Here is a 19,751-nt window from a genome sequence, read left to right as displayed (position 1 = left end):
CGAAGCTGTTATTCTCTAAAAAAAAACACCTCAGAGTCGTTCACAGTAATTGACTAATAAGGTGACATTCAAGGCAGTGGGTTTTATTCAGGGGCTTTTGGCAGGGAAAAGATGAGGGTTCCTGGACTAGAGCCCTGTTTGATGTCTTCTCCAAAAAAAAGAAAAAGGTTTTTATTTATGCAAATTATAGTACATCAATAAGTAGACCTGTAACTCAGCATGTTTAAGACGTGCCATGTGAGATGGCTCCATGTTGGTCTAGTGAAGATACACTACTTTGAAATAGTTGTGTATTCTTTATACTAACAGAAATGTGACAGTAGTAAAATACTATACTTCATACAAAGTTTATAGAAGGTTCAGTGTTTGTAAACCATGTATTCATTACTTTGGACACCCCCTTCCCCCAAAACCCTGGGCTACTGCCCCTGTTGGCCCTTTCTAAACATGATCTGTCAGTGTAAAGAGACGGATGTTTTATACGCTTCGGGTGAAAAATGACGTTAAAGCTGATAGAGACTGACATCGCAGAGGTCTAACTGTAAAACTACAAAAACACAAAATCTTACCAAGTATTTTAATCTGGTTTTTAATCTGAAATAAGACAAACTAGTTTACGAGGAACTTTTCTGAAAGATCATGCAGCTCGTTTTGAGTCAATAACTGCAAAAAATTTGTACTATTTTTTTTTTTTGCTAAAAGATTTAAGCAAGATTTAAAATCTTTAGTTTAATATTGACTGAAATAGTCAATATTAAAATGACTATTTTAATATTTATTTAACATTAAAATAGTATCATATTAATATTTAATATATTCAATAATTCTTGAATACGGATTAAAATAACTATTTTAATCTGTATTCAAGAATTATTGACGTAAAACAAGCTTCTAAATCTTCCAGAAAAGTTCCTTTTTAAGTTAGTCTTCTCTTATTCCACGTGTACAAGGAGATTTTCACTAGAAACTAGTCAAAGGTTTTTAAGATTTAGTGTTTTTCCAGTGCAGATTAGAGCTCTCCTTGAGTCCCATCAGGACATTCACCAGGACAGGTTAGTGTTCGCCTGAGAAAAACAACAAACACAAAATCCCCTCGTTTTTTCCCCACCCTGCCTGATTTTTTATTTTTTATTTTTTTCCTCCATCCCCATCTCACTTGGACGGTTCTCATTCTCGCCGGCTGTCTGTTTTTAAATTCTTCTGCCAGTTCCATTTGTATTCTCTTACGTAGCTTCAGGGCATGAATTTCGTAAGATGGTGGGAAAGATTTCCCGTCTTTCTTCACCCTTTTTCCTGATGAGTGAGAAACAATGAGGAGGTCAGACAAAAAAAAAAAAAAAAAAAAATGTTTTTAAAGTTAAATGGTTTGGATTTTCCCTCACTTATCAGAATAAACCAAGGTTAGGGATAAAATGTTAATACTTGGATGAAGTTCTTTATTTATGTACATTCAGAAGGGGCAAGTGAACGGCGTTTCCATGGCCACACTGCTTCCCCTCCTCCTCTTCTCGGCGCACCTTTCCTGGGCTCCGTCCAAGGAGTGTCAGCGACTGGCCTGCTTGGCAGTCAGTGGCCCTGCGGTGCTGGGCTGTTTCCGTGGCCACCGTGTGGCTCTGCCAGAGGAATCCACTCAGATCGTTTTCACTCTATAGAGGGCATCCCCCGCATGCGAGCGGATAACACGATGCCTATACAGTCGAGTTAGACAGAGGCTGTAAAAACAGCAGTCATCACACGCCATGGAGACGCTTTTCTTTATCCTTGGAGAAACGGGACAGTGATACTCTGATGGTGTGCTGTTTCTGAACAACTTAAACACTTGTCGTTGGACGTTTATCAAGTGAGACGTGTAAAAATGTCACGGTAATTTTAGAACCAAATTGTTATTCACACGTTCTAGTGTGCTCGGCTTGGACCGGCAGGTTTTTTATTCCTCTAAGATGCTAGAAGTGGTTTCTGACATGGCAGCTCGGATAGAGTTTCCCTTCAGCAAGTAGAAAATACAGAGCTGCTTTAACCTTACGTTGGCTTAACCCCCTCCCACCTCCCCGTTGGGATGTCCAGCTGCTATATGTTGAAATAATATCTGCAAATTTAACCTTTTTCTTTGTTTTGGTTCGTAAAAGTGCTACTATGCCGTAAACTACCGAAGTCGTAACTTTTCCCTTTCCTATTGTCAGTTTCGCTTCAATGTCGCGCTTCGTTACTCGTAAACCTAAAGTGGTTTGCATGTAGAGGGAGGATTTGGACGCTCTCAGAATGCATAAATCCGGATTTTACACCAATTTGGGAAATATTTCCTGCTTAATGTGTGGTGATAAATTTTTACAGGAAAACATGCGTGCCTTTCCTCTGCCGGAGGGTCAATTACAGACAAATAAAAATGCTGTCTTTTATGAAGACAGATCTTTGTGGTCAGTTACTCTATCTAGCTTTTATGTATACATACATATCTAAATATCTATATTTACAAATACATGTAAACTCTTAAGCGCATGGAAATACTCTCCATTTAACCACATTTCACGCAGTTCAGCATAGCTGCAAAAATATTTACACCTCTTTGACGTTTAAGTATTTTCTCACATCAAAAAGTGCAAACCTCAATGTATTTGGGAATCGTTTGCGTTGCACCAACTCAGAGGAAAATGTTACATGGTTTTCAACATTTTTGCAAATAAAAAAATAAAAGCCAGTGTAGCTCAGTTATGCCGTCAGGTGGCAAAGCTACTGCAAAAGACAAAGAAAGCTTCATGAAGAAGTTCATTATGCAAATCTCTTGGACAACTTCAAAATGTCAGCTTAGGATTCCTTCGTTGTGTCTCCATTAAACAAGATTTCTCACCAGAACTGGGAATGGCAGAAAAAACCATGAGACAAAATCTTTTTGCCATTTATTATAGGTCATATTTAGATTTATTTTGAAGTCAAAATTGGAAAGAAAGCAATTTAAGAAAAGCTCAGTGCTCACTGTATTGTCATAGTCTTAATGCCATTGGTGGGAAGCACATTTTCGTGTAGCCTGACTTTCACGTTTAAAAGATTCAGCTCAGATCCCCAGAGGCTCCATAGAGGTGAAGTGTGTGAGGAACCCTTTCAAGTGTTTGCATATGCTCTCCAACGGAGTGCGTGCGGATCCTCATTTGTGCAAATAAAAACCGGGGTGAGTGACAACAAACGGGAACGTCAGAGAGCCCTCGCCGGACGGGCCGAGCACCTGAGGCCCCCCTTCGCACCTGATGCCAAACACATGAAACGGGGAAAGGATCCGCGGAACGACGTGACCCAGCTGGAGACTGGGCTTGAGACGGACTGGGAGGGTTTGGAAGCAAACCAGACCCAACTGGGTCCGTGCTCGCTGGTCTTCGACTGGGTGCAATCTGTCACCGCGGCGCTGGAAAGTCTTAAAGCCGCACAATCTCCTGATAAATTCACCCAGAGGGAAGCAATCTGCAAATGACTCCAAGGTGGAGAGTATTAAATATTCTGCTTATTATTCAGGATTTGAGCGTCTCTTATGTCACGGGGGCTGATCCGCTCTGTTATTGTCCCCTTTGTGCGGTTACGTTTGATTGGTGTATTATTAGGCTGAGACCACCCGGTTTCTGAGCCCCCACTTGAGTTTCCATTCTTCTGCTGCTTGGCTAAAATGTCGGGCGTTCCTCCAGAAAGCCAAACAGACAGGAGAGCGAACGCAAAGAGAGCAAAGGCGCAGTCGCTGCCATCACCGCTGGGCGTTCAGCAGAATGGCGATTCGGTTTATGTTCAAGATCTGATGATCTGGAGATGACTTTTAAAGCAGAGGGCAAACTATTTAAGAGCAGTAAATCTGAAAAGAGGAGTGGGTGGATGCGGAGGGATCTTGCTTCTCGGTCTTCAGACAACAGTGAATAAGAGCAATCTGGCCTTGATTCTGCGGTTAGATTTCTATCTGCGGTTTTGGCCCTGGGAGCATCTCTGCTCCAGTTTTTTCCCTCCCTGTCTGCTCTTTTATTGTTGTTTCTGCTCTTTTCATTTGGGTTTACATTCCCCTCAGGCCGGGCCGTAAAACAGACCTTAACAAGATACGGCTCACACCAAATGGCATCGCAAGGAGTTCTGTTCACACCGCTGAGACAAACACAAACACAAGTGTGATTACTGTAAGGTCTGTACAAGCTTTGCTCTGTCACATCCCACAAAGGGATGGGAGTTTGTTTGTTTTTGGCATAGACACAAATGACACATCCTCAAAAGCTTTTCCACTTTTAAGGTGAGATTATGTTTTAAACATTAAGCTAAACATGTCTCCAGTTGGGACTATGATACAACTTTATTGCCTGTAGGCTTGGGATAGAATTGCCTTTGCTGCCATACACCTTGAACATTTTCATATTTAACTCTAGAGGTCAGGAGTTTAGAGATTGTAGATTGTAATGACACAATAGCTATAAGTCATGCACTCTGAGATTGTCCAGAAGAGGCTATGATGAAAAGAAAGAGAGGAAGAAAGAAGGAAAGAAAGGAAGGTTACACCAAAATGAAAGTTTTTGAATAGTGAGCTAACAATGCAGATAAATTGGAATACACCGTCCCTGCAGTGAATCATGGTGGTGGATTTTCATTATTGGAAGAAACACCGAAATAAAGTTACAATTAGCTTTAACCTAGCCACAGCCTTCACTCTGAGATATCCAAAAGCAAAAACTAGCATTCCTCAGGTGTTGTCTAAGCCTACAGTGAAAATAAATGGTGGTGAGTTTGAGTGTTTTTGCGTTTGTGCTTAAAAAAAAAAAGCTAAATTACCATTTCTGTACATCATCATCTGCCTGTCAGGTAGGTTACTGTCACTGTTAACTGATGTTGATTTTTGGGGCTGCAACAGAATCTGCTGACGTATTTATTTTCGCTGCGCCATGCCGACACCATCATCCCACTTCTAAAGACGGATTTGAAACGTTACCCAAAACAGAACTGTGGTTCCCCTTAGCTTCTAGCCTCCATCCCATCTCTGTTTCATCGCTCCTTAGATGTGTGATGAGGAAATTCCAACATATTCTGTATCCTAATGAAAAACAAACAGAGCCAAATTACACACATTCTTCCCCATTAGTGATTCGGCTCAGTTTTTCTCTCTCTTTCCAGCTACATGTGCTCTCAGCAGACTTCCCTGGGTAGAGCTCTGAAATAAAATAGCTCCAAGCACAGAACTCATTTTGTGGTCAGCGCCCTTTTTTTTCCCCCTCATGTGTGTGTGTGAAAAAGAACCAATCTTTCTCTCCCAGGCTCCGGACGTAACATGGTTCCACTCTTTTGGTCCATGTTTGGCTTGGTTTACACTCCTTACATTGTATAACACATAGAGGGGAAATTTGCAGTGGATATAAAAAGTCTTGACACTCGTCTTAAAAATATCAGGCTTGATAATGTCAAGATAAATATATATTTTTTTAAATGACAAACATTCAAATCTGCCATAGGTAAAATTCTGAGAAATTACAAAGGATCAAAATGATCATTTGTACAAAGGTATCAGTCAGAGGAAGGCTTTTAAAATCCCACCTGTGGTAATAGTAGTAATTAATTGGAGAAAATCAGTGGTGGGAAGTGCTATCTAAAACAGTTAGTTGTGTTAACCCTAAAGCACTAATCATATCATTAGGTCCACTAACTCTAAAGAGCAACAGCAACACTATATTTGGCAGAAGCTAAGGCTAAAGTGCTAACACATTTTGTCTGCCTTTGAAAGACTACAACTCTCAAGCAACAATTTAATTTTGACAATATACATGTTATATAATGCCCTTATGCATTATAGTTATGTCTGTATCTTGTTCTCTATTGATTTTGTTCCTTTATGTTTCTTCTTTGAAATTCAGTTTAAAAAGTTTAAACGTTTGAAATTGCTAAGACAATTGAATCATGGGATGCACATAATTTCCCCCATGATTCTATTGGGAAAGTGAGATATTCTAGAACACTTTTTTTTTTTTTTAGTTCATAATGAAAAAGTTTGGTAAAGAAAATCTCCTAATTCAGTACCAAAGACTACTGTCTCAGTAGTCAACAAAATACAGAAGTAGTGGCGTCACTGAAAAGTCTTCACTAAAAAAAGAGAAAATTAGAGAATTGCACTTGAGATAACGTTAGCGCTCACAGGTGCTCCTAGCTAAGCACTCATCGAGTGTGGGATCATTAGGAAGTGATTCTTGAACACTGCTCATGCATTTCCACTTGCTGTGGAAGTGGAATTCCACAGCAATGAGAAACATTTTTAAAGAGGCCTTTTACTGCATCCCCATTTAGCCTGCTTTTTATTTAGAAGATTAACCCGTTACTAACTTTAAGAGGAAAGCATTACAGCGTAAATAGGGCCAGTGGCTATGCTAAAACCAGCTGTTGAAAAAGGCTAAAATTAGAGTGAAGTTAGTAACAGCTCTGAAATGCATTATTTTGATTAAGATAAACGGCTCGTCAGCTAGCTAACTCAATAAGTTAGCTAAGTTAGATATTGAGTATTGAATATTAATCACATTTTTTTTTTATTTGTGTGACATAATTCAGAAACTGTATCACATATATTCACAGTAAAGGGCTTGACATGCATTGCTTCTTTTGCACTTGCCTCATTCTTGCTAATTTTAACTCAATGGCAGATTAAGCGGCCGTTCTGTATGTAGAGCACAGTTTAAATTATAAGTATATAAAAATCTGGTGGTCACATTTTAATATAACTTTATAGAAGCAATATGTATTTAATTAACTCATTAATTTAACAAATTAAAAAAGATGAAATGAATTAAAGGCTCTGAAAAATGTCAATCTTTTTGCTAGCTTGTGCTTGGTGTATTGTTTTTCTTCTTTTTTTGTAAGCTGACTCTCAATTTTCCTCTTCATTAACGCCACCCTTTGAGAGGAAGTGTTATTGCTGCTATTTGCATAAACTCACAAAAATGAAGGCTGCATGTGGACATCTGTAGGAAGTCCTATTGGGTTCAAACCTAGCCTGTTAGAACCAGTTTCTAACAGGCTATTCTAGCGTTTAGCTTTTCTAACCTTTTCCTTAACTTTCAGTAATTTTTTGCGTCATCACAAAAAATTGCGTCTATATAGCGTGATGCTATTTACGTTATATAGATAGAACAGACAAAATTTTTCAAATTACAGAAAGACTATTTGTCAAGTTGCCTTGTAAAAAAGAAAGAAGCAAAAACGCTAGCTTATGTAAACTAGCTAGCTAGCTAGCTGGCCCGAATGCTAGCTTACATTGTTAGACCAAAGATATAGACATAGCTGGGATTTAGGAAACAAACCAAGGTTAACTAAGAAAAGGGCACTCACACTCACACACATTTGGCAAAAATGAAACCTATATAAAGCTATATTTGATATTCACATGTATACAAAGACTACTAGCGGAGAATATATCCAATTTTGAGTGACCTGTGTCAAAAGCCCATCACTTAATGGTCAACTGCTAATAGCTCTTCCTAGTAATTTATGCCGTATTTATGCAAATGCTTTGTGGGATATATGATGTACCAAGCAAGCGTTCATGCTGTGATAGCTATTACTCGGTTAACCAAGAAAAGGGCACCCGCACTCACACTCGCACACACGCATTCCCGCAGGCACACATGCACAGTGCACAGCCTGTCATCACAGACGCCTTGATGTGGTCACTGGGTGGCACTGAGGCCTCCTATTATTGTTGTTTTATGACAACTTTCACTCTCTCCCCCTTTGGTTTTCCCTCCCTCCGCTGGTCTTGTTTAGCCCGCCTTCCTGCCTCTATCCCTCCGTTTTCCATCTCCAAAACCCACATGTATTCTTCTGGCTGCTGCAACGGGATGCCTGTTTGTTTTAAGAGCGTAAACCGTTCTGGCACACGTCCGCCGGGGCCAAAGGGCGGCAATGGGAATCTTTGCAGTCAAGGCGGCGGGGACGGCGGACGCTTCGGCCCCCTAACTGCGAAGTTTTGAATTTCACTGTGTCAAAACGTTGCAGTTTGTAGTCATAATGTTGGGAAATAATGTTTCCCAACATTATTTATTTATTTCTTTTGAATGAAGGTTTTGGTTTTTCCTGTCGCATAGTCTTTGCATACGCATTCTAAAAGCCTATCTCTGGGTTAATTTGTTTTTTACTAACATGTCTTCCTTTTTACCTCTAAAACCCTCTTCCCTCCATCTGCCACTTTCCTGTTTTACTCTCATAATCGACGATCTCCTGATTTGTTTAGCCGTCGGTTGTACCTTAATTTATTATTCTACTGACTCAGGTTGAGTAAGCTAAAGTGATTGAACGTCCAGCATGTCTTGTCAGGCAGGAGGCTGCTTTATGGGGCCCGTCCTGTCACAGAGACATCTCTGTTAGAGTGAAATCGTAACATTTACGTTTGCGAATGTTTAGGAAATCAACGCTCTGTTTACATGAGAAACTGATTCGAGGTGACAGTCCCATAATTCTGCAGAAAAAAATGGAAATACTTTCCACACTGACTGAATCAAGATTGCGTGTGTGCGTGCGTGTGTGTGTGTGTGTGTGTGTGTATCCACTCTGCCACACTTGCACACAAAGCAAACACACATACACTCAGAGCGTCTTGCCTGTCTGCACCTTAATTAACGAGGTCTTTAGGGGTTTAGGGCCTGCAGCGGTGTTGGGTAAATGAGTGAAGCGAGTCACCTCGGGACAGCAACAAGTAAATCCTGTTTAGATCAGCCCCAAGGTGCCACTTGTTCCCTAATTTGGCTCTGAACACACTCTCTCCTCCCCGCTCTCACCTTAATCACCCCGGCACCTCGCTGTAATCGGAGTGAGCACCCGCTCCCCGTTTTGGGACCGACGACATCCCGCCTTTATCTCAGAATGCTGCTTATCGCATATGTGGCTCCGTAAGAGATGCGTTTTTTTCTCAAACACCGCCACAAATCCCCAACTGGATTTAGATCTGGGCCTGGATTGGACCGTTCTCCGGACCCATCCATTAAATCAGAATATTATTGAAAACTCCATTCATTTGAGTAACTTTATCAGTAAGTGAAAGCTCATTGTATAGATAACGACACACAGATGGATGTTTGAAAGCATTTCTGTTATATGGAATGATTTTCCTCTTACAAGTAATGAAAACATTTAAAATTAGAATATTACACCAGGCTACTAAACAAACTACTTTTTAAAACAGAAATGTGGGCCTAATGAACAGTATGTTTAATACATTGGGCTCTCATGATAAGAAATGTTGCTGGAGGATAAATTGTCCCAGAAGTTAAGATAAACGATAATATATTGTGACCTTCCTAAAATAACACCCTTAGTCTTTTTTGCCAAAAGTGATTAAAGAATAGATCACCTTTTTAATTTTTTTTTTTTTTGGGCAAAAGATAGTTTAGATAAAAAAAAAATCACTTTTTGCAAAAAATTACTTAGACCTTTTATTTTAGGAAGATGATGATATGTGAGCCATTCAGTCACTTTCTTAAAGTTTGTTAGCATTTAGTATAAAATTCATAATACTTGTCACATTACATAACAAAATGGGAAAACACTGAAGGGGAAATTAATATGTTCAAGCAATATCTGTACAAATGTGGGTTAAATGAAAAAGTCTTTTTCTGTATCAATCAGCACAGGTCTGTAATTAGCACCTCTAATCTTGTTAGCGCTGCTAATTTCATTTTTAGTGCTAAACCCATGACCAGCCAAGCTAACGTTACGTTGTAGTGAAAGATACTGCTATCCAGAGCCCTCGACCCGTTCCTCTTTTTAAATCTTGGTTGGAGAACTCGTGGACTAAAAGTCAGCCTTAATATCAGCTGGATTCAGTCTCATTTCTGAAACTGCATTTCTAAGAAACATAGCTTCTACCCAGAAAATCTGGTTAAAATGTCTTCCACTTCAGACGACAGCAGACTTTTTTTTTCTCTTTTTTTTTTTCTCCCCAAAGAGGCAGATGTCAGTGATCAGAACATTTACAGGAATATTCGCAGCATATGTCTGTGCGGCTGTGGGAGCTGGTGTTTTTCCCAGTATTTCTCATTACAAGCGTATTTATAACGCCGCTCCGAACCAATAGGACTCCGGCATTCCTTGCTGATCCATCTGTGCTCCTGGTGTGCGGATAACTTACAGTAGCATGGAGGGTCTCCTGAGGTCAGGAAGCTGAAAATCACAAAGACATGTGGAATGCTGAAAGTTGGCCAATGCAAACAGGCAGGCCTGGCTTTCCATCCATGCAGAGCTCAATAACCATCAAACTAGCCCACTACTGTCTTTTTACAAGGCCAGAAAGCAACAAAAATAAAGCTGCATAGCTAAAAGCTTGGCCATAAAATAAAAATATCAGTGTATGTGTTTGTTTGCCTTCACCTCTTGACTAATAGAACAGCAGAAAAGTGAAGTTAGCATGTAGGTCAGAGATTCCAGTCAGGTCATTCAAATGATCTGGTTGAGAAAGAACAAAAATAAGTAGCACCTTACCTTGATGAAAAGGTTGGAAAAGCTTCACAACACCAAAAGCGGCAATCGTCCATTTAATCAGAAGTTATTAAGGCAGTTCTTGTAAAATAAGGACACCCCAGTTGATAAATACCACTTAGACCAGGGGTGGGCACTCCTGGTCCTCGAGGGCCAGTGTCTCCCTAGACGTCTCCCTGGTCCAACAACCTGAATCCAACAGCTGAATCACCTCCTCAGTGCAGTCAGGTTCTCCAGAGTTCTGCTAATGACCTCATTATTTGACTCAGGTGTGTTGAAGTAGAGACACATCTAAAAGTTGCAGGACACCGGCCCTCGAGGACCAGGATTGCCCACCCCTGACTTAGACTAACACTAAGGCTTCTGGCACCAAGTTGAACAGCCAGAAGTAATCATATTATTTGGGCATAATTCGGTGCACATGCAGATCACTCATCAGTATGCAAATGATTAGATTTGTTCCATCCATCACAGTGGTGCAAGGAGAATGACCAGCATGCTGGCTGGTTCCCTAGCCTCATAGTCTGCAATGCTTCTTCTATGGCTAATAATGTTCACTGCTATTCCCGTGGACCCAGTTGTCAATATTGGCACCCATAACTCGCGTTTGGGCTGAGGATATTTGTCTAAAAGGCTCAGCATGAACGTGAACTTGCTACCACATTACCCTCTGATGAAGGTTCAGTGTTACTTTCTAGCAAATCCAAATGGATGTTACAGTCCTAATTCTGGTTAATTTGCCCTTTCGCTTTCGTGTGGCTTTCTGGTTTTGGTTGTTTTATATTCGACTTTGTAGGGTTTGCCTTGTGCCACTGTTCCTTACTTATTGTGTTTATACTCTTTGGAGAACGGTTTGTACCCACTTTGACGATCAACGACCTTTCTATAGTCTAGTCATGGTCTAGAAAACGAGAATCTGTGACTTCAGTAAAACTAAACATTCTGAATGACACCCTCAGGGATCATAAGCAAAATAAACAGAAATCAAGTTAAGATATGTTTGTGTATAATAATTTACAACTAAATTCAATTCCACACATTTTGACTTTTTTAAGACCACTTCTCTCTATAATTGGACATTGTCTGCAAAATGGGTTCTTTATAAGGTCTTGTGGTACAGCTTACAGTATTTAAAGGCTGCACAATTTCTTTCTAAACTGGAAAGCTAACCAGTTGCTCTCGGCATGTGACTTAGTCCTGTGAGGCCTTTTTGTTATGAGCTAAAGATATTATGATGCAGCCTTAGAGTCTGAAACCTTGAGATTTCTATTTTCAAGTAAAACAGGAAGTAGTTCTTTTGAACGCATTGCAACTGGCAAAACTGTTGGTTGCTAATGATGCTAAAATTAGCATACAGTCAAGAGGATCATTTTAGATTTTATCAGGTTAAGTTTAAAATCAAAGACACTTAGGCTGATGAATCCTGAACAATTCTACGCCTCAAATAAAGGCCATTGTTAGAAGAAACGGGCTAGCGTGGATTTTTTTTTTTTTTACAAAAGTCCCATTGTTATTTTGGAGAGTTTAGGTTTCAGACTGCTACATTTCCCCTTTTTTATATAAAAGACAACAGAATTCAGCAACAGAATCTGCCTAAAAGAGAAGCTGACTTCATTTTCTTTTCCCCCTAAGAACTTCACCTTCAGTGCAGTCTCTCTTGGAGGCTCAGTTTCTCTCTGGGCGCACATTCATAACAATAGAGGGCATTTTAGTCCAACTGAGCTCGAAATAAAGGCAGCAGTTAGCGTTTCACTTCCAGAGTCAGAGAAAGTGAGCAAAGGAGGGAGAGACAGTCGCAGGGAGAAAACAAACTCGCAGGGCTCGTTGAATTATGGGTAAAGACAGCTGAGGCTAACCAGGTTTGGTTTCCACGGTGCAGTGGGGGGCTTATTGGAAAACAGAAAGTCTATGACTCAGCCCCGCATTCAAGGAGACTCTCAGCCAGTCGACTCTCTCTCTCTCTCTCACACACTCTCTCTTTTTCTCTCTCTCACCTCAGAAATTCAACAAAAACACATGCCATTGAATATGAAGGAGAACACCTTCAAAAACATAAAACCCAAGGGTTCAATATGGTCGTGAAAATGTTCCACGTATTCTTCGCTTTTAAAGCCAAAAGGGGAGGCGGCTGGAGCATAGAGGAGGGAGAGGAGGGATTTGTCCTCACATTTGCTATCAATTTAGGGCAGTGAAAATAAGCACCAGGTTTCACTGGAGCTGAGCAGAACACCAGGAATGTTTTTCTATATAAAACCAAGGGGAGGGGTAGGAGGAGAGAGAGAGAGAGGGAGAGAGAAAGAGAGAAAATCTCAATATGTTTAATAAGTTGGGTTCAAATAGTTTGACAAATCGGAAAAACAAAACTATCCAGAGAGGAGCTGTGTGGCTAGTTTACAACAGCACCTTGGCACCAGATGTAAAGCGGCTGTAGTTTGACAGCTCATGGGCCAAAAGCAAAGCAGATTGTGAGTCACGATGACCGCGTGACCCTTTTTCAAAGGGACAGACAGTTTGACAACCGGGTTCCTGAGCTGGAAGTGGGTTTCAAGTGTAATCAGAGTAGTTCAGGGTCACACATATGTACAGTGGAGGAAAAACAAACTTGACACGTGCATTTGCACACATCTGCGGAGGAACAGCAATCACCTGCATGTAGTTGTCAGGGGTTTTCATAACATGCTCTGCATGCTTGACGCTCCACTTGGGTGTGTGTAATGGTGTAAGTGGGCTTGGTGGAGACCGGAGACTCCCAAAGCGGGCTGACGAGGCACAACGGATGAGAAAGGGCGGGGGCTATCTTTTGGGAAAATAATCAATAGCTCTAAATTTGAGCAGCAACTCAGCCTTTTTACTGTCTGGGACATGGATTTAACAGCACTCGTTAAATGTGTGTTACTTTAAATTCACAACTTGAGAAATTGAGGAACTTCAAAAAAAAAAAATAGCCATGTTCACTTAGCCTTGTTTTTTTTTATTGTGGGTTGTTTTATTTTATGACATTCGTCACTGTAGTGACTTGTTACAGTAGTGTTTAACAGTGGAGTTTGAGAAACATTTTATGTTGGTGAACAAGCAGCATCATGAAGACCAAGGAACAAGGAGAAACGTTTGGACAAAGCATAGTTGGGTCACAAAACAGTATCCCAAATGTTGAACATTTCCTTCAGTACTTTCAATCAGTCATTTGAAAATGGAAACAATGTGACCCAACTGCAAATCTATCAAGATATGTTCATTTACCGATTGACTCTTCGCAACTACGTCAATCATGTTGCCAGACGAGAGGCAAGGCAGTATTAAATATAGCAGCTGCGATTGTTCATGTTCAGCTAAGTTGTCTGTGGTAGTAGCATACCTAGTTGCAGCGCGTAGACAACTTTATTTATAAAAGTTTGAAATAGCTAGCTTAAAACCAACCCATACCTTTTCCCTGCTGATTTTTCTTGATCTGATAAAATCGTAGACTTTGCCTGAATTCATGCCACATGATTTATACCACTATCAGAAACAATGTTTCCTCTTACACCGGACAGAACAGTTACTAAAAATCTACATGCTAGGCAATATTTTTTGCCTATGGTATGACTATGGGACCTTGTCTCCGTGGTTACCAATAATTAGACGCATACCTTCTCCATAATACGATATCTGATTGCATCTTACTAATCGTACTTGCTGTCGAAGCATATGTAGTTAATATTCATAACTTGTAAAAGGGTTCGCTGCAAATTTGTGAATACACGGGGGGCTACCAGTCTTTATGATTGACAGCTGTTATCCTTCGCCGTCTTCTTTTCTCAACAAAAGGTTTACGATAAAATCACAAGTTTGGTTTGATTGTGAAATCAACTGAATAAAAGCTATGTCAGGCTACCAAGTGTCTGTTTTACAGAAGTTAGCGTGCGCAAAGGTTGTTTAGACATTTGTCACGCCGAAGTGGAACGCTCTCTGAAGACTGTGATGTCACGTGCAAAGGGCCAATACTGACAGGTCAAACAAGAAGACAATTACTCAGAGAAGTAGCCAAAAGGCCTGTGGTAACTCTGGAGGCACGACAGGACAACATTGAGAAATCTGGCCTGAAGAAGAAAGGAGACGACCCATTTGTAGTATCCCACAAGCCATGAAAAATTCACAGCAAACACCTCACTAGAGGGATATCCTAAAAGACCCTTATCTGTAATGGCAATGAAAGAGAGTCCAACAGAGGACTAGCTCAAAGGGCTTAACACAGATGCTTGCTACACTTGAAGATTTTTCTTTTATTTTGGAAGTTTTCCTTCCCCTTCGCAGCTACTAACTACTCTGTATTGAACTGTCACGTCAAATCCCAATGAATACCATTGAAGTTTGTTGTACTGAGACAAAATGCTTAAAGTTCTAACAGAGTTAAAAGTTCCTGAAACACCAAAGTTGTTACTACGATCCTTCGCGGAAGACTGGATTAACTTGTTGAGTCAAGCGGCTAACAAAGCTTCTCTACACTAGTCTTTTCGTTCACAATGTAACCTTCCTTTGTCAATAGAGAAAGTTGGGGTCGAAACAAGTCGGGAATTGAGGAGAAAGAAAACCAGAGAGCAGGAAAGGGGGGGAGTTGAGAGACAGACCAGATGTGTCTTTTGTTTAGATTTGAACTAAGCGGAAAGGAAGGGTGTAGGAGTCAGGAGGCGAGCTTTGCAGGGAGGAGAAGGAGTGGGAGTGAGGGAGCTTCTCTTCTTTTTTTTAAATTCGGGTAGGACGGTGCTGAAACCAAAGCTTTCAAAGCAGAGCGCCTGTAGGCTGGGGCGAGAGGGGGCTGCCCCATACAGTATGTGATTACCTACCAGCAAAACCACATTCATTATACTAATTGCTACAATGGTCCCAGTGGTTGGGGGGCTGAAAAAGGGGGATGACGGCGAGAGGGGGCTGCATTGTTAACATTTGTTAGGCTCATTGACTCCAGAATTCATGGTGTCTGTCATTATAGGTTGCTGGGATATTCTCCAGGGCCTGCACTTACAGAGAAACTGATAATCTGGAGGTCGAGCTGAAGCCCCGCTTCCTCTAAATCTCATGGAACCTACAGCCCCCCCCCCATATAGCCAGCAGACTAAGCAAACGGGGTGCAAGTGCACATGTTTAGCATGTGGTATGCATTTAGCTCCTGCCGCCCTCCTTCCCAGAGACTCGTATTAACCATAACATAACCATAGTGGAAAAGATTGAAATGATTGGAAGACGAGGCCTTTCTGGCATCTTGCTGCACAAAACAGGCCTGTTTCCAGCAGCTTGTGTCAATATTTCACTCGGTGGATGTGCGTGCCCGGTGTACGGTAGAGAGCTCTGAGCAGATGACTGAAATGACAGTTAGAACATGTGCGATGATGAGCACACAGAGATTCACACAGCTCAGTCTGCTAAGTGTCGAGAGCCCACATCAACCCAGCTGGAGCAAGGGGAGGGAAGTGGCACTTACCAGTTGTGATTACCAATATGGCCGACAGTTGTTTGTGAAGCATTTGCAGCACATCACTGAATTCTTAAGTACACCATTGCAAGAAATCAAGGCCAGAGTGATGCAACCTCCTTTCTTCTTGGAGTGTGTCTGCCTCTGTTGGACAGGCCTCAACTTTATCAGCCTGAAGAAGCAGAGATCCTGCTTCTTTGATTGTGGATGTATTTTTACCCGTTGTCTGAATAAGCAGACTTCAGGCTCAGTGTTGGAGCCAAAGAAAGTCACAGATTTCAGTTCCACAGAATCAAGGGAAAGAAATCGTCTCATACACTTTAGTTTGCAGTTTGAAATCCTGCCTTGTCACAATGTGACAAGAAGAATCTCATTGTCCTCCAAAATCTTGACCACATTGTAACCACTGTTTTAACATCTGGGGATTGAGATCCTGAGGTCCAGATGTCCTGTTGAAGTCAGGCGTAAAATCCCTTCAGGGTCAGTCTGGACTTATAGTGTTGAAAGCCCTTTAACTTGATCACATTTGTCACATTACAACTACTCAAGTAAAAAACAGTCCCTTGTTCTAGGCTTTGCTTTGTACAGACGGTCTTGACCCTTGGCTTTTGAAAAATGATTGCTTGTTAGAGTTGTGGACTCTGTTGAAGTTTTAAACACTTGGATCCAATTTTATCCAGTCGCTAACGTTTGGCTGTTACGTATATAATGCTTCAGCTCCATCAAGCATACCGGAAGTTGGGTGCGCTGTAAACAACCCTGTAAGGAGTAGAGCCGCGACATCTTTGCCATCAATAAAATGTCTTGGAACATTCTTCTTTCTCTGACTTTGTTTGCTGAATATTTGGAAGTGTGGCCAACACAGACTGAATGGCTTTGTTCACTTCCACCTTGCCAAACTACAACCCTACACAGGCAGAAAACAGCATAGAAAATTTACATCATCGTTCACAACTCGCTGATTATCCCAGTTTAAATTGTACCCGAGAAATCAAACTCAATGGGAGGAAATCTCATTGAAGCACTGAATGGAGATGAGAATCAAGTGAAATTGTATAGGAAGGAAATGCCCAGGCTACGTTTGTAAGACATCAATTCATCCATCCCGATACTTACTGGTTTCTCCAGACATTAGATAACAGACAACAGTACAGATGATTCAATAAAATGTTATTTCTATTGTCATACTCCATAGACTACATTATTTATGACACCTTCTCAAGTTGAAATGCAATACAGAAGCTATAGTGAAGGATTCCGGTAGGTTGTTCTTCCCCTTATCTTCACCTCCCTGTCTTTGTTGAAGTTACAACTCTTGGGACGAGCAGAGACCCAGGAAGAGTGAGTCTGGCCAAGATGGCTGCTCCCTGCTCTCCTTGCCAAAGTAAATGAGCAACTCCAACCCACTCTCTTGGAATGGTTATCTGATGCAGTCTCAGGCCAAAGTTGGAAGGGAATTCCTTCGTTTTTTGCTGGGTTAAGGTCACGCTCGCTGCTCTTGATTCACCTGCGGTTATTCTTTTGCACAAGTTTGCACGCGCAACCCGTCAACATGGCCGATGACAGATTCTTGTCAACTGCGTCGGCGGGGTCAGAAATAGACACCGGGTTATGGGAAGAACTGAGGGATCAAGTGTGGTAGAATAAGGCTGGTATAATAAAAGTGCCATAGGCCGGCTTGCTGACTGGAGGCTGACAACCTCCAGATGATATTACATTTCCTTATCCAGGCACATCACGCTCATCAAACTGCAGCAGCCCCTTCACCCCCCACCTCAAACTTCCATCCACCCATGCAGGCCTGCCTGGGTGAATACTCCCAGGGTCAAAACTAAACCGCAGGAGCCTGAGTAATCGGACCACACGCAAATGGAGAGGAGGAAAGCGGTTAATACAGCAGTGTAACACTGTAGGGCAGCAAGGAGGACAGGAGAGCTGAGCCGAGGTCCCGGGTGAGAGTGCTTGGCGCATGGACGGAAATCTTTGAGATCCGGGAGGAGAAATAAAAATAGAGCTGGAGGAAGAGAGTGACATAACAAGACCAATGGGGCTAATTAGGACGATGAATTCTAGGAAAAAGCTCAGCAGGAGACCTTCAATGGAAAATGTTCTGTAAAGCCCCTTTGACCGGTAGAATGTGATCAAAAGTGGTGGAAAACCAAGCGTTCCTCCGAAGACGGGCCCAGAGGCTGGAGAAACTTTATACAACCAAAGAAAAGTCTATAACACACTGTACACTGGATTCGTTTACTCTTTCTGGCTCCAATGTCCGACTTCCTAACCAGACGTCCAGGCAGAGATTTGAAGGGGAGCATCAAAAGCAAATGAGGTGGATTAGGAGAGCTGCCAACAGCAGATGGAATATCATCTCTCCTGCCCCAACACTGACCAGTTAGCATGACTTGACACAAGAGGTGCACAGATAAATTGGCCTGCTGATAAGTCGTCCACAATTTTCTTAATTTTGAGAGATCAGCGATCGACTGTAACTTAAATAAGAAACTGATCTCATCCACAAATGTGTGAAAAGCCAGAAGGGTGGAGTGACGTTGTCAATATCAGCTAGAATGAGCAGGTCACACTTTTTAAAGATCGGTGATCAGCCAGAAAACTGCAATCAGTGCACCGCTACATGAAACTCATGCTTGACACCCATGAGACTATCATACACAATGATCTTCAGTCAGAGGCTTCTTCACATTACAAGACTGACTGCTAGTGGAGATCCTTCCTGGCCATGGCCGTTTAGAATGGCTCGAATACTTGGAGGATACGAGCTATAAACATTTTTATTTTCCCTTTGAGATAAATATGGTATTTTTCAGACTGAATTGAACTGAATATTTAGAGATGCATCCAATTTAAAATGATCCATTACTTTGTTTTCATAAGTAGCTGTGCTTCCATTACAAATGTCGATATCCCACTAATTTGAAAAAAATAAAACTTTTTAGCGAAAAACATGAGCTTTTTTTCAGAATTGCCATACTTTCATAGCAATTTTGGATTTTAAATTTACGCAATTATATAATCAATGGAAACACAGTTTGTGACATAAACCTTTAATAAAGTTCATAAATGTTTGATGTTGGTATGAATAAACATGAGGAGTTTGAACAAACTGTACAACAAGTGGAAAGTTTTAAAAATACAAATTAATTTCCTGTACTTTCTTTCTTACTTTTGTATTTATAGTCACACTTATCATTTTCTGGTAGCTACGCAACGACAGTAAAGTAAGTCTGAGTATGTTGTCTTCTAAGCTGCACACATGACTTCTGCTTGTCGGGCAGAAAAAAGCAACCCGTCGCTCCGTATTCATGGCGCTCATAAACCCAGAAACAGATGCAGAGTTCTCCTGTAGTGTTTGTAGGTCTTAGCGTACATGCCGCTTTGTGTCAGCGATGACAGCGCTGACTTGTCCCCCTCTTCCCGACCAGCCCTCCTGTTCCACGCTCCTCAGATCCTTTTATATTTTTGTGTGGCACGAGGGGCTTCCATGCGGGGTGCATTTGAAGTGGCTTCTGGGAGGCCCCGGAGCGTGCTGCGGGGGTCAGGGGTTACAACAACTGGGCCTCCCAGGAACACCTCCCCAACCCCCTTAAATCCTGTTAACCCACACGCTCACTTCTGTTTTCATACGCGGCTGCAGATCACTTCCAGACACCCCCTCTGGGTGTCTCTCTTCCCCCCCCAATCCCAAACAGACATCTTCACTTTTAAACTCTAAACCATCATCATCATCCTCATCGTTTGTCATTGAAGCCCGTGGTCCTTGAATGGGCCTTTGTGTTTTCTGTTGCATTGTGTTTTGGGTTTTGTTCTCCTCCCCTCTAACACA

The 19,751-nt window shown here is 41.5% G+C and overlaps 1 protein-coding gene and 1 long non-coding RNA gene across 30 annotated transcripts in view; one reads left to right on the top strand and one right to left on the bottom strand.

Annotated features, from left to right (window-relative positions):
* Nucleotides 1-19,751, top strand: part of nfixb (nuclear factor I/Xb) — a 186,231-nt gene that overhangs the window by 70,163 nt on the left and 96,317 nt on the right. The window lies entirely within an intron of this gene.
* Nucleotides 8,997-10,661, bottom strand: LOC122821413. Its single transcript, XR_006369015.1, has 2 exons — nt 10,465-10,661; nt 8,997-10,146 (listed from the first exon to the last, which is right to left on the bottom strand). It is a non-coding gene; the product is annotated as an uncharacterized LOC122821413 (long non-coding RNA).

The sequence above is a fragment of the Gambusia affinis genome, linkage group LG19 (assembly GCF_019740435.1).
Source record: "Gambusia affinis linkage group LG19, SWU_Gaff_1.0, whole genome shotgun sequence".
Classification (NCBI taxonomy): Eukaryota; Metazoa; Chordata; class Actinopteri; order Cyprinodontiformes; family Poeciliidae; genus Gambusia; species Gambusia affinis.
Note: the sequence above shows the minus strand (reverse complement) of the source record. Positions and strands in the feature narration are given on the sequence as shown.